We start from the raw sequence: 15547 nt of genomic DNA, 5'->3' as shown, positions 1-15547 counted from the left end.
AGCAAAAGAAAATAGAAGGATGATCCACCAACTTGCTACAATTGTAGAGAGGTTGGAGACATCAAGCCTGAATGTCCTAAACTAAAGAAAGCCTCCAAGAAAAAGAAGAAGGCTCTAAAAGTTGGTTGGGACATGCACAGCACAAGCAATTCAGACACTGAGTCCAGTGATGATCAAGTAGCCAATTTGTGTCTAATGGCACATGATGACCTTGAGGTACAATCATCTTTCTCAGCATCTTCTTATTATTCCAATGATTCTGAAAATAAAAATAGCTTGTTTTCTTATAATGAATTGCAACAAGAATACTTGTACGCCCTTAAAATGCTTGAGAAGAAGACTGAGAAAATTGCTGATTTGAAATGTAAAGTAAAAGAACTCTCAAAGCTTATTGAAAAATAGAATGAGTCCTATGCATCTATGATAAAAGAAAAGGATTTAAAAATTATGGAATTGGAAAAAAATTTGAAAGACAATTCTAAAATTATTCATAAATTCACAGAGGGCCAGAGTAACTTTGAAAGACTTCTTGGGACACAAAGAAATTCCTTAGATAAAGAAGAACTTGGTTTTAATGGAAAAGAAAATTTGAAACAAAAACATCTCTACATGGGTTATTTTGTAAGAGAATCAAAAGCTTATGCTCCATCAAAAGACTCTTATAAATACACTACATGCTTTAAATGTAAAAGGATAGGTCACATAAAATTTGATTGTCCTCTTAAAAACAATGTTAAAATTAAAAAGGTCTGGAGAGTTAAAGGATACTATAGCACTAACCCCCATGGACCCAAGTAAAAATGGGTACAATAAATAGTTACTTAAATGTCTATTGCAGGTATGCTTGAGATCATCCTCCTTAAAAGATAGATGGTATATGGACAATGGATGTTCACGACATATGACTGGGGATAAAGCCAAATTCGCATCCATCACACCAAAGGACGGAGGATTTGTCACTTTTGGGGACAATGCAAAAGGGAAGATCATAGGAGTAGGTAAAGTTGGTAACGATCCATCACTTATTATAGATGATGTTTTACTAGTTGATGGTTTAAAACATAATGTGCTAAGTATAAGTCAACTGTGTGATAAAGGCTATAGAATATCCTTTGAACATGAAATGCATTGTTAAATATAAAACTAATAACAAACTTCTATTTACTATTGATCATCATGAAAATGTATATACCACCAACTTTGATAACTTAACTTCTTAACGCGTGACATGTTTCTCTACTATGAATGAGATTAGTTGGATTTGACATAGGAGATTAGGACACGCAAACATGGATTTAATATCTAAACTAGTTAACGGAGACTTAGTTAAGGGATTGCCTAAGACAAAATTCATGAAATACAAAATATGTGATGCATGTCAATTAGGAAAACAAACAAGATCTAGTTTTAAGAAGAAGAAAGTAATCTCTACTACTAGGCCACTTCAAATGCTACACTTAGATTTATTTGGTCCAAACCCAATTCAGAGTTTAGGAGGAAAATCTTACACTTTTGTTATCATTGATGATTATTCTAGATTTACTTGGGTACTATTTTTAGGTCACAGAGATGAAGCTTGTGAACAATTTATTAAAATGTGCAAGAAAATTCAAAATGAAAAGGGATGTACTATCACAAAAATTCGAAGTGATAGGGGTAGAGAATTTAAAAATCAAGGTATGGAAGAATACTCTAACTTATTAGGAATATCTCATAACTTTTTAGCTCCTATAACACCAAAACAGAATAGTGTAGTTGAAAGAAAGAATAAGTCTATAAAAGAAATGACCAGAACCATGCTTAACGAACAAAAGCTACTTAAGTACTTTTGGGCTGAGGCAATGAACACCGTTTGTTATGCTCTAAATAGAGTTTTGATTAAACCATCTCTAAATAAGACTCCTTATGAATTATGGAATGGTCATAGACCAAACATCTCATATTTTCATGTTTTTGGCTGTAAATGCTTTGTACTTAGAGACAATGAACATTTAGGAAAGTTCGATCTGAAATCTGATGAAGCTATTTTTCTAGGATATGCTTTAGATAGCAAAGCCTACAGGGTTTATAATAAATGAACTTTAACCGTTGTAGAATCCATTCACGTAGTATTTGATGAGACCAATCCCTTCTCCAAAAAGACTGATGAGGATGAAATTGAGATAAATAAGGAATTTGAAAAATTTTCTATTGAAGATAATCAAAGAAAATATGTTAGTGAACTACCTAGAAAATGGAAGTACATAAAGAATCACCCCATTGATCAAATTATAGGTGAACCATCATGTGGAGTAGCTACACAATCCTCACCTAGAATTATGTTTAGTCATTTTGCATTCTTATCTCAAGAAGAACCTAAAAATGTGAGTGAAGAAATTGAGGATGAATCATGGGTAATATCTATGCAAGAAGAATTAAATCAATTTGAGAGAAATAAAGTATGGAAATTAGTTCCTAGACCTGAGGATCATACAGTTATTGGAACAAAATGGGTATATAAGAACAAGAAAGATGAACATGGAATAGTTGTTAGAAATAAGGCAAGACTAGTAGCTCAGGGATATAACCAGGAGAAAGACATAAATTTTGAGGAAACCTTCTCACCTGTAGCTAGAATGGAAGTCATTCGAATGCTGTTAGCTTATGCTGCTTTTAAGGATTCCAAGCTGTATCAAATGGATGTCAAAAGTGCATTTTTAAATGGCTACATAAGTAAAGAAGTATATGTGGAATAACCCCAGGCTTTGAAAACCATAAGTATCCAAATCACGTTTATACACTAACTAAAGTCTTGTATGGTTTAAAGCAAGCTTTTAGAGCACGGTATGAAAGACTAAGCAATTTTCTACTAAAAAATGGATTTATTAGAGGAAAGATAGACACAATACTTTCATAAAATCTAAGAATGATAACATGCTCCTAATACAAGTATACGTGGATTATATCATATTTTGAGAAACAAATGAAGAGTTATGCAATGAGTTTGCAAGTTGTATGCGAAACGAATTTGAGATAAGCATGATGGGCGAACTCAATTTCTTCCTAGGGCTATAGATCAAACAAGCAAAACATAGAATTTTTATAAATCAATCGAAATATATTAGAGACTTGCTCAAAAGGTTTAATATGGAAGATTGTAAAATTCTAGGAACCCCTATGAGCTCTTTAGTAAAATTAGACAAAGACGAGCAAGGCATACCAGTAGATGTTAAGCTCTACCATGGGATGATTGGTAGCTTACTATATCTGACTGCCAGCAGGCCCGACATAATGCTTAGTGTATATTTATGTGCAAGATTCTAGGCTACACCTAAAGAGTCCCATTTATTAGCTATCAAAATAATACTTAGATACCTGATTGGAACCACTGAACTTGGATTATGGTATCCTAAGTATACCTCCTTTGAGATTGTTAGCTATTCGTATGCTGATTTTGCAGATAGTAAAGTAAATAGAAAAAGTATGAGTGGTACATGTCACTTCTTAGGACATTCTTTAGTATCTTGGTTTTCAAAGAAACAAAAGTCAGTTGCTCTTTCTAGAGTTGAAGCTGAATAGATAGCGGCTGGAAGTTGTTGTGCTCAAACGCTATACATGAAGCAACAACTTATGGATTTTGGATTACACTATGACATAGTTCCTATAAGATGTGACAATACAAGTGCAATAAACATCTCAAAGAATCCTATACACATTCACGAACTAAACGCATAGAAATTAGACATCATTTTCTTCGTGACCATGTGCAAAAAGGAGATGTGACACTTAAGTTTGTATGCATAGATGAACAATGGGCAGACATATTCACAAAACCACTTTCGGAGGATAGATTTAACAAAGTTAGATGTGAATTAGGCCTGATGTGTAGTCGAGAAGTTGCCTAGAGTTACATTAGACTACATGATTAAAGGCGAGCAGCTTCAATTAAAATTAACATTTGGCTAAAATTTTCACTTTTGCCTATTTTTTTTTTCATGTGGCATTAAAATTAACGAAGGGTTATTGCATGTTAAATTTTTTATGGATACATGACACATGTTGATGCCTTGATTGACTGATTTGCTTATCCATGTCTATGTAAATTGAAATATTGTGTATGTTCACATTGAAATTTGACTCAACAACATAAATATACCTTAGAAAGGGGGAGAAGTAAGTTGAATACAACAGGGGAATATATAATCTCACAGTACACTTTTGACACATGAGAAATTCATTTTTTTTTTTTTTACAAAGATGCAATGTATTTATGTTAGAATGATTATATATATATATATATATATATATATATATATATACACACATTTTTGTTGATGTCAAAAGGGGGAGAAGTTAGTAAGCAAAAATAGTTTTTTTTCTTTTGAATAAAGGGGGAGAAGTATATAGAAGTATATACTAGCAAAAATAGTTTTTTTTTTTTTTCAAAAAGGGAGAAGTTTTACTAGTAAAAATATTGCATATTCTACAATGTGTATGAAATTCATTGTGTGTAAATTATATTGCTATATTGTAAATTAGGGGGAGCCTTGTTAGGCGTAACCCAGTTTTTGCTCGTGTGTTTGTCATCATCAAAAAGGGAGAGATTGTTGACACTATGAGTCCAATCCTGTTTTGATAATAAAAAATCACTTGGTGTTTGACCTGTGCAATTGAGTTTGTGAATAGGATCATGATTTAGAATACATGAATGCTAAGAATGATATGGAAGCCACGAGGAATCTAAAGTACATATCACTTGGCTCAATCCATGGAACTAGAAGTGTAAAGGATGAAGAAACAAGCTTCAAGTTCAAAATCTTAAATGGAAATGGGTATTTAGAATTGAATGTATATACATATGTCATATGATATAATTTGAAGCTCAAATATACCCTAAACTGACCTTAGGACTCATGCATTTCATGAAAGATTGATTTACATTAGTTCTAAGTTGAACAATTTTTTTAGAGGCTGATTTTAGAGGTCTCATTGACGAGCCCCATGGCCTCTTCAATGAACGCATGAAGCTCACTCAGCGATGAACAATTTTATTCTCGTCGATGAAAAATACCAAGAGTTCAAAAATCTCAGACAGTGCTCTCATCAACGAACTCACGTTCACGTTGACGAACGAGTGTTGCACACTCGTTGACAAACGTACCCATTCGTTGACGAAGGTCACGGTGTTGAACGGCATTTCAGCAAGGATACATGCGGAAATTACCTAATCAAATTGATCCAATGGCCAGAACTTAATCTAGGGTCGAGAACACTTCTAAAAATAATCTCTAAACCCTAGGGTAGCACTATTTGCCTACATTCTGAGAGCCTTGAACATATTGCTGAACTTGTGCCTGCACTCCAAAGGATCTACATCCAATTTTGGGCATTTGTTAGGTTGATCTAAAGGCATTCACGCACATATTTTGCAATCGACGTTGGTATTGAGGTTTGAGTATTTTGAGCATTCAAATCCTATTTTCTTGTTTCCCATATTCATTATATTTAATATTTTTCTTGGGAGAAAAAATAATTGTCATGCATTTTATATTCATTGATTGAATAAAATACATGAGAAAAGTTTTTCTAAAACTAAAATCTTTGAGATATTCAAATCTATATTTTTCATTCAAAGATTTGGTATTTGGTTATTGCAAAAACTATCTGATTGCAAATTCTAAGAGCTTCTAGATACATATTCTTGAGGAATATCTTTTGAAAAATATTGTTTAAATCTTTGCAATATTCAAAGTCATATTTTTACTCAAAGATTTAATTTTACAAAATATTTGATAGTAAGAACATAGATCTGCATGTTATTCAAGATTATTTTTACAAGGGATGGTATTTTATATTCTTGCATAAAGTGATCTTAAATCAAACCCTAAGATCTCACTAGCTTGGTTAAAAGCAATTTGAGTTTTGTAGAAATTGTAATCTTTATATTGTATTCACAGTTTGGGTTGTGAACCGGGGTTGAGGAGGAAGCTACGTCTCTTGTAAGTAGCAGACTGTAAGGGAAGCTCCGTCCCAGTTAAAGGAGTGGATTTTTTAGTAGAATCCTTGAGTGGGTTGTTCAAGGCGAGGACGTAGGTTGGGGTAGGCCGAACCTCGTAAAAATTGAGTTTTCATCTCTCTTATCCTTACCCCTATGTAAAATACCCAATTAAGCCCCCCCCCCCTCTTGGGATAACACCGAAATTCACATTGGTTTTTTAGCAAAAGCTTTAGAAGAATGTCCTATTTATTCCCTATTAGTATAAAAATATTGGATTTTCAAAAGATTTTTTAAGTAATTTTGCTCAACAAAAAGATTCTTAAGAGTATCTTGTAAATCAATAACTTGATATGCAATTCATCCCTTGCATCATCAAAAGTGTCAATTTTATTTTTAAGAGTTCCTTTTTCATTCTCAAACTCTTTCAGTTTTTTTTTTTTTTCAAAAAACAAGTGCGGGACCTCCATTTATTTATTGATAAACCCTCACTTTTGGAGGAGGAATACCGTGGTTATAAGATATTTAAAGGGAGGGGCAAAAGACAAACCTTTAAAGGCCTCCCAAATAACAACACCAACATCTAGCCAAAAAAAAAAAAATTACAAAACCAAACAAATCAAAACAAAAACAAGGACCTACAAACCAAATATCATGCAACAAAACAAATAAAAGATAAATAACATGAAACATAGACCAAAACCAACAGGAAATCAGCTAAACATACCTCAAATAAGCCGTACCCATCTTCTCCAATTTATATAACCCATTGATAACTCTAGGGAGTTGACTACTATTTGTAAACAACCTATTCCTCCCCCTAGCACCTTGACGAGCCAAGGCATCTGCCACTTTATTTCCTTCTCTATATCAATGTTTTATCAAAAAGTCTACTCCCTCCAATAAACCAATCGGCTGCTCCCAAAAATCTCATAAATACCACAAGGAGCACCTCCTTGTTCTTATCCAATTTACAACAATCTTCGAATCACATTCAATATCAATACTAGTATGGCCCAAATGTTTGCAAATCTTTATTCCCTCTAACACAACTCTCATTTCAACTTCATTATTTGAACAAGAACCAAAATATTTTGAAAAACCAAACACAAAAGTACTTGTATGGTCTCTAAGGATGCCACCACCACCCGCCCGCCCTAGGTTCCCCAAACTGCTTCTGTCCAAATTTAGTTTCAACCTCCCTTGCCCTGGTTTTAGCCATCTCACACATTGCATAGTTTTACTTCTTATATTCACAGTTTGCACTTCCAGATTTTGCAATATCCGAAAATTAGCCTCCTTTAACTAAGTCAATCCTGTCATGTTCCTGCTCAAAACCCCCACCCAATACTTAATGGACAGCCACACATCTGAACTATTCTCCAATTTCCCCTCTATTCTAGCTAAACATCTCCTTCTCCACAGCCTCCAAACTACTAAACAAGGAATCAAACCCATCAATGATCCCAATTGAGAAAATCTGGAAGTCCTATTAAACCACATTTGGACTCTTTCTTTCCAACTTTGTTGTTTAAGGAAAGGAACACCAACCTCCACCGAAACCTTCCTCCAAACCTCAGTAGCAAAGTCTCCCCTATTTAACACATGCTCTATATCTTCTAGCTGCCTCATCTCACAACAATTACACGCCGAAGCCAGCGAAACCCCCACCCTTCTCACCTTTTCATCAACACTTAAACATCCAAAAGTGGCCTTCCACATGCAGATAGCAATTTTCTTCGATAACCATTTATTCCAAAACCATTTTGCCCACTTAAACTTTGGAACTCTAACTCTGATAACATCCCAAGCGGACTTTGTATTAAAACAACCATCCTTTCTCGGGAGCCAAAGTAGTATGTCCGAAGAGTTTCTAAAATTTCCCACCTTTTCCATCACTTCTTCCGCTTTATTAAACCCCAGAATTCTCTGCAAAATTTCCACATCCCACGCATTATTGATAACCAAGTCTTTTAATTTGATATGAGAATGTGCACCATCTGGAAACTCTACAACCAAAGTTCCCGAGTCTAGAAACTTATCATACCCCAAATTTACATCTCCATCTCTAACCTTCCACTTAGATTTACTTAAAAGTTCAGGCATACCCTGCAGAACTTTCCTCCAAAAGGAAGAATCCGAACCATGAGGTCTGCAAAGAGCAATGTGTCCTCCCTTCACATATTTACCTTTAAAAAATCTAGCCCATAAAGAATTTTAAGTTAATAAATGCCAACCAAACTTCATGAACAAAAACCGTTGCATTTTCGAAATGTCCCTAACTCCTATACCCCCCTCCTCTACAAGAACACACAATTTCTTCCAAGCCCTCCATTTCATTTTTTCTTTTCCATCCTTAAAACCCTAGAAAAAAGAAGCAAACATACCTTGTATCTTTTTTAACACCAGTTTTGGGACATTTAGAACAGCTAACAAATGCAATGACATACTCGACAACACATGTTTCAACAAAACAAGATGACCTCCTTGCGACAACAGTATACTTTTCCAGCCCTCAACTCTCTTACTTATTTTTTGAATTAAAGGGTCAAAATGACAGCCCTTTAATTTACCATCCACTATTGGCACACCCAAATACATAAAATGAAATTTACCCTCACTAAAACCAGTTTCTTGAAGAATTTCTCCTTTCCTCAGAACACCCAACTTTTTTGAGAAAAAAAATAGCTGATTTATCTTTATTCACCCTTTGGCCAGTCCAACTTTCATACTCCTTGATCACCTCCATTATCTGTCCAACAAATTTTTTTTTCTAGCATTAGGAAATATAACAACATCATCCGCGTATATTAAATGTGATATAATAGGTGCACCACACGAATGTGCAAACGGTAAAATCCTCTTCTCAGACATCCTTTTTTGAACTAATTTAGAAAAAACTTCTTCCATGATGATGAAAATATATGGCAACAACGGATCCCCTTGCCTCAAGCCCCTTTTTTACTTGAAGAAACCTCTATACGTGTCATGCATCATGACAGAAAACCAAGAAGTAGAAATACAATTCTGAATCAACATACAAAACCAGTCTGGAAAAACAAGAGCATGGAAAATCTAATCTACCACCTGCCACTCCACTCAATCATACGCTTTGCTCATATCAAGCTTTAACATTATATTACCTCCTCTCACCCGCCTATGTAATAATTTTGCCATCTCTAGAGCAAGCATTATATTTTCAAAAATACTCCTCCCTTTCACAAAAGCACCTTGTTCTAAAGATATTAAATCACCCATCACCAACGAAAGCTTACCAACAAGGATTTTGGAGAAAATTTTATAGATTACATTACAAAGGCTTATCGGGCAAAATTTATCAAACGATTGAGGATCCTTTACTTTAGGAATAAGTACTATGTAAGAGGAACAAAAAAACCAAGGCAACATATCACCTCTGACGAATTCTCTTACCGCATCCATCACATCATTTTTAATAATCCTCCAACAAGTACTATAGAAAGAAGACCCAAACCCGTCCACGGGCTACTATTCACGGAAATAGAAGAAATAGCTTATAAACCTCCTCCTCAGTCGGTCCTTCCCTTAACCGACCTATAGCCTCCTCAGAAACCACCGGATGGATAAGACCGTCTAGATTTGACCTTTGCACAGAACTATTTTGCCTCAAGAATTACTCAAAATAATTTACAGCTTCATCGTGGACCATCTGCATATTTTCCAACATCGAACCATCAAGGAGCACCATTGAATTAACACAAGAGTTATGTCTTTTTTGCGTAATCACAGCATGAAAAAACTTTAAATTATGATCACCATCAATCAACCATTTCAATTTTGCTTACTGAGCCAGCCTAGCATCTTCCCTTTTATACCAAACCTCCAATTCAACCTTAGAAACAAGGAACTCTTTTTCAACTGATTCCAAGTACTCTGCCTGTAGTAAATTCTCATATTTTTCCACCCTTTCCTCCAACTCTTGAATAAAACCACCAACACGCCCAAAAGTCTGTTTATTCCACACCCTAAGTCTTTGTTTTAACCTTTTCAATTTACTCGCCAATTTACACAAACCTGAATCTGCCACAATGTGTTCTTTCCAAGATGATTCAACCATTTCCAAAAAATCTCCATGCAACGTCCACATGTTTTGGAACCTAAAAGGTGTTGGCCCATACCTCTCCATATTCACACACAGCTATAAAATGATTGGAGAATGATCTGAAGTATTTCTTTTCAACAAATATGTCTTAGTTTCACCATATTTTATAGAAAAAACATTATTAATCAGCACCCTATCTAGTTTCGCCCAGCTTCTCATCAAACCTTGTTGGCCATTACACCATGAAAATTGACTTCCTTTGAATTTTAGGTCCAATAAACCACATCTATTAATACAACCACTAAATTCAGCCATAGACAAACCCAAGCGAGGTCTACCTCCAACCCTTTCCTCATCTGACTGAATTACATTAAAATCCCCCATAACAACCCAAGGCACATCATAACTCGACAGTCCCTAAAGCTGATCTCATAACTCTCTTCTCTCAATATGATAACATTTGGCATATACAAAAGTAAGAAGCAAGGGGCCTCTATCCTCTGTTAACAAAACTATCACACATTGATTAGAGGCACCCACCCAATCCACTTGAACATCCTCTTTCCAGAACAACCAAATCTTCCCACCTTCCTCTACATTAGAACAAAATTTAGTAAATTACAAATACACCGCCCACCTTCTTATTTTTTCTATATCTTGAAAAGGTTCCGAAACTGCCAAAATCGAAACTTTCTGATCTTTCACAATTTGTTTCAATCTTCTCTTCAACGTGCCCAACCCTCTTAACTTCCAAAATAATTTTTTCCATCATAAGTTCAACTTTTGAGGCACTACCTTAGCCCTCTTAGACTTTCTCACTTGACCATCATCTTTATATCTTCCTTCCGACTCACCCATTGTCACATTACCTGGATCAGAATGATATTCTTTTTTAGTATCAATGCAAACCTCCATATCTCCGTCAAACAACACATCATAATTCTCCCTACACCCTACACCCTCCACATCACTCTCTCTCTCATCCACCTCCTCCACCAAAATCACCTCCTCATCCTTGTCCTTTTCAACTTTTCCCCTCTCTCCTTCATCGACAACTTCGATTTCCTGGGTAGACCTAGAGCAACCTCCCAGTTCTACCTGCACCCCTACTACCTCTAACTTTTGGTCTTGACAACGATTGACTTTCTCTCCACTCTTTTTCTCTATCAAATTAACTTCATCTGCCCACATTATTAACCTCATTCACAATTTATTTCTTTTTCTCAATCTCCTTCGATAGCCCACTCATGTTTCCATCCTTCTTCTCCTCCATCCTTTGAACCTAAATCTTCAAAACAGGACCTTCCTCTTCAACTAACATATTCTTTTTTCTACCCACTTCTTTCCAAACCCTCTCATCTCCCTCCTTCCTCATACCTACCTTTCTTTTATCCTTAGGCTTAACTCCAAATCGGCATACTACTTTAGTGTGACCTTGTCTACAACATTTATTATAATAGAAACCTCTTTTCTCATATATTACCCTTTGCCAATTCTACTTTTGTCCTACCACCAACGGAAAACCCTCCACAGGATATTTCTGCAAGTCCACTTCAACACATAATCTCGCACCAGTGGCTCGTGTTCTATATAATGTGGCATTATCTGTCCCCAGGAATCTACCAAACCTAGTGGCCAAACTTTGCAAATAGTCCATTCTATATAAATGTAAAGACAAACCTGGTAGGAAAATCCACTGAGGTGCGATTGATGGCTCCTTATTTACATCAAAATTCACAGACCATTTAAAAAGCTGAAATTGGTACCCTGCCACCCATCTTCCTTCTCGTGCCCATGCATGAATGTAATCCTTTTCGTTTACCAAATTCAACAGAACATGGTAGTTGTCCATAAAACTTATCATTGGGACTTCAGAGAGACCCCATGATTGGATAATATGCCTCTGAAGGACATCAATAGACGGCCTTAAAGAAAGAAATTTAAGAACCAACGCAAACTTCAGATCTTCAGCAACCTTTTCCATCTCCACATCCGAGAAAACAAAACCTAATTCTCCATTAATTAATTCTGGTTTCTTCAACGGGATTTTGAATTTTGAAGATGGGATTGGCCTCTTCAAGGATTCCGCAAATGATTTTACCCCAGCGAAACCTTCCCCCTTTTCGACCTTATTATCCCCCGAACCACTCCCCTCAACCCATAAGCTAGCGTCGACACCTCCCCTCAACCCTCCAGTAACAGCAACCATAGACAGCATGGTCATGACTAAAAGTTATTCCATATTGAATACCAAAAAAACAAAATAACAAATAAAAAATAATAAAAAACCAAACCTGCGGTAGACCTCCGTCTTTCGTCACCGTATATCGCTGACGCAGGTTTGCCGTCACCACTTTGTTGTTGTCGCCATCTCATATTACCTCAGCCCAGAAGCCTTTGCCACTCTTCGATGAGTACCACTGCCCCTGCAACCTGCGGCTAAGGCGGTTGAAGCGACAGAGATGGCGGCGCTGGCGAACTCCTCCTCTGGCCACCAACAACACCAACAAACTCCCCACACCGTAAGGGGCAACATAGCCTCGCCGAAGTCCAGGCAGAGCTCCAAATGCCATCGTCGTGGGTCGTGGCTGTAAAAAGAGATACACAGTAACCTCACGGGCAAAAAGAGAGTTGGAGAGGACCCCCAAATGCCGTCTGGGCGACAGCTCCAACGGGTGTAGCCGGAGACGATGAAACTCTCCATCGTCATTCACAACGGCGGCAAGAAACAGCTCGCGGCTCATCGTCTTCCTCGTCGCGTAAACTCCCAACTCTGTCGTCATTTTGACATCGGCTAGAGACAACACCTCGTAGCGACAGAGACTCCGGAGAAGGACCCAACTCCATCGTCACGGAACGCGCTTCAGGTCATCGTCGTCTTCCTTGTCACATCGACGGCTCGCAGCTCCTCGTCGCGAAACTCCCAACTCTGTCTACATTCTCAATCGACTAGCAGTGACGTCAGAGAAAGGACACCCAAGCAACGCCATCGTCACGGAATAGCGCCAGGCCGTCGTCGTCTTCCTTTGCGACGGCGACTAGGGTTTCACCAGAGCAGCTTTTTTCAATTAAAAAATGTTGTTATTATATAATTTCCACCATTAATTCACTTGATTGATAACCACAAGAGATTTGCTATTCATCACAAGTTTTGTAAATGAAATGAAATCCTCTTTCAATTGACATTCAAATTCCTTTTTAAAAATATTTGTCTTCTTCAAAAGCATCATTTAAAAAAAAAAATACTAGTTCCTCTTTCTGTATTTCACAAGCTTGTAATCTTTCTCTAAATTCTGATTTTTTTGTTTCAAAATAATCCTTGTAATTTTTAAGATCTTCCAAATTTTCTTGGTTATTTTTATTAAGCACAAAGTTTTTGATTAAATTCAAGAAATTTCTCTTTTAATCTGATATGTCTTCTACATAAATCTTCAATACCATCAAAAGTATCATCGATAGAAATAGAAGGATCATCTATCACCTCTTGATTTTCTTTGATGTTAGCCATTAAGTAGAGGTTGGCAGTTTCTTCCACCCATTGCTCACCCTCAAAATCTAATGATTCTAAGCAACTCCATGTGAGAACCATTTCATTTTTCTTTTTGCTTTTTTTTTTTTTCTAAATTGGGTTATTGGCTATGTAATGTCACTATTTTTTACATTCAAGGCATGTAATCACATATTTCTTCTTACCATCATCTTTGAAGGATTTATCAAGGAATCTTCCTTTGATGCACTTTATTTTAAAGAATCTAGCCATATTTGCAATTAGCTCCTTATTGTCTCTGTCCTTTGAACTGTTACTTGTGTTGATTCTTTAGCTTTGAGCGCAAAATTCTTGTTTTCTAGAACAGATGAAGCATCGCATCAGTATTATACATTGTAATCTCTTGTGTAAAGAGTGAACCCATAATTTTATAATACAATTCATTACTCCCATCATTAAAAATTCCAATTTTCTTTTTCTAGGGTTCCTTTTTCATTTTCAAATTTTTTTTCAATTGACACTCAAATTCCTTTCAAAAAACATTATTCTTTTTCAAAAGCATCATATTTTCAATTTCGAATTCCTTTTTTGATTTTTCACTAGCTTGCAATTTCCTTTTTAAATCCTGATTTCGTGCTTCAAAACAAGCCTCCTGATTTTCAAAATCTTCAAACTTCTTGTTTATTTTTCTTAAGCTCAAGATTTTATGATTTCAACTCTGTCGCGACATCCTGGGAGTGCAGTGTGCCCCAAGGGAGGCGAGGGAATAAAATATGTGATTTTTTAAAATTTTGAATTTGGAGTTGCGACTAACCTATTTTCCTTGGTGCGGTTAGAACACCTAATTACTATTCACTTAATTGGTTTCTAGACTAAACCTAGGCGAAGGAACCAGTAGCCTCAGTATGGGTATACCAGGATTGAGATTGGGAGTTCGGTTATGCAAGGAGAAGGTATTCACACCCCCTACACACATGTTCTACGAATGGTACCTAATTAATTAAGAATTATCCCCAAATTGAATTTAATAACCTTTAATTTACTCTTTTAAAATAAAAGAACAAATAAATAAATAAATGTAAAAAAATTAATAGGATATAAGAAAAATTGGGTGTGACATAGGAATGTCTAATAAGACCTCCAAGAGAGGGAATCATGTTAAAAAAACCTCCCTTTGAGCCGATACAGATGAGGTCTAAAAATAACCCATTACTCTTTTTTAAATCATAGGGACACAACCGCCCCCCCCCCCCCTCTAAAAATCAAGAAAATCATCAAAATATTTATGAAAAATATTCCCATATTTTATAGAATATTTTCTAGAATTTTTAGGCATTTTTTTAAAATTTGCTGGGATTTTTAAAACATTTGTTTCCCTATTTTTTGGCTAAAAACGACCCAAAAATATTTTTATTTTTTTGACCTTCAAAATATTATTATGATTTTTCTCCAAATTTCTTGATTTTTCGCAATTTTTTATATTTTTTCTCAATTTTTAAATATAAATAAGAAAATAGAGAACCAGTTTGACCGGTCTGAACCAAATCAACCGGCTTGGGGGTGATTGAAGCAGAGCCACATGTCAGCTCAGGATGAGGACACGTGGCCATATATATATATATATATATATATATATATATATATATATATATATATAATAGTGTTAATTATCCGTCACCTAATATGCTCCTCGGTTGGATGTGTATATATCTCTCTCTCTCCAGTGGTCAGGCTATGATTTGTGCTCAGATCTGGTCAGGTGAACGGGCCGTCGGCATAACTCACTTCAAAAATACCAAATTTTCTTAGTCGATACTCATTGAATTTGTTGAAGGGGATAACATTAACATAATTGCCCAGTACAATACAACTGGTAACAAAATATAAAGATATGATGATTTCTCTTCTTTAGTTCATTAGTAATTTGAAGTGGAAAATAAGCTAAATGTGGTTGTGAACTTACATAACAACCAAAAAAAACTAATAAACAAAAAATTTAAATTGT

The sequence above is a fragment of the Malania oleifera genome, chromosome 6, assembly GCF_029873635.1.
Source record: "Malania oleifera isolate guangnan ecotype guangnan chromosome 6, ASM2987363v1, whole genome shotgun sequence".
Taxonomy (NCBI): Eukaryota; Viridiplantae; Streptophyta; class Magnoliopsida; order Santalales; family Ximeniaceae; genus Malania; species Malania oleifera.
Note: the sequence above shows the minus strand (reverse complement) of the source record.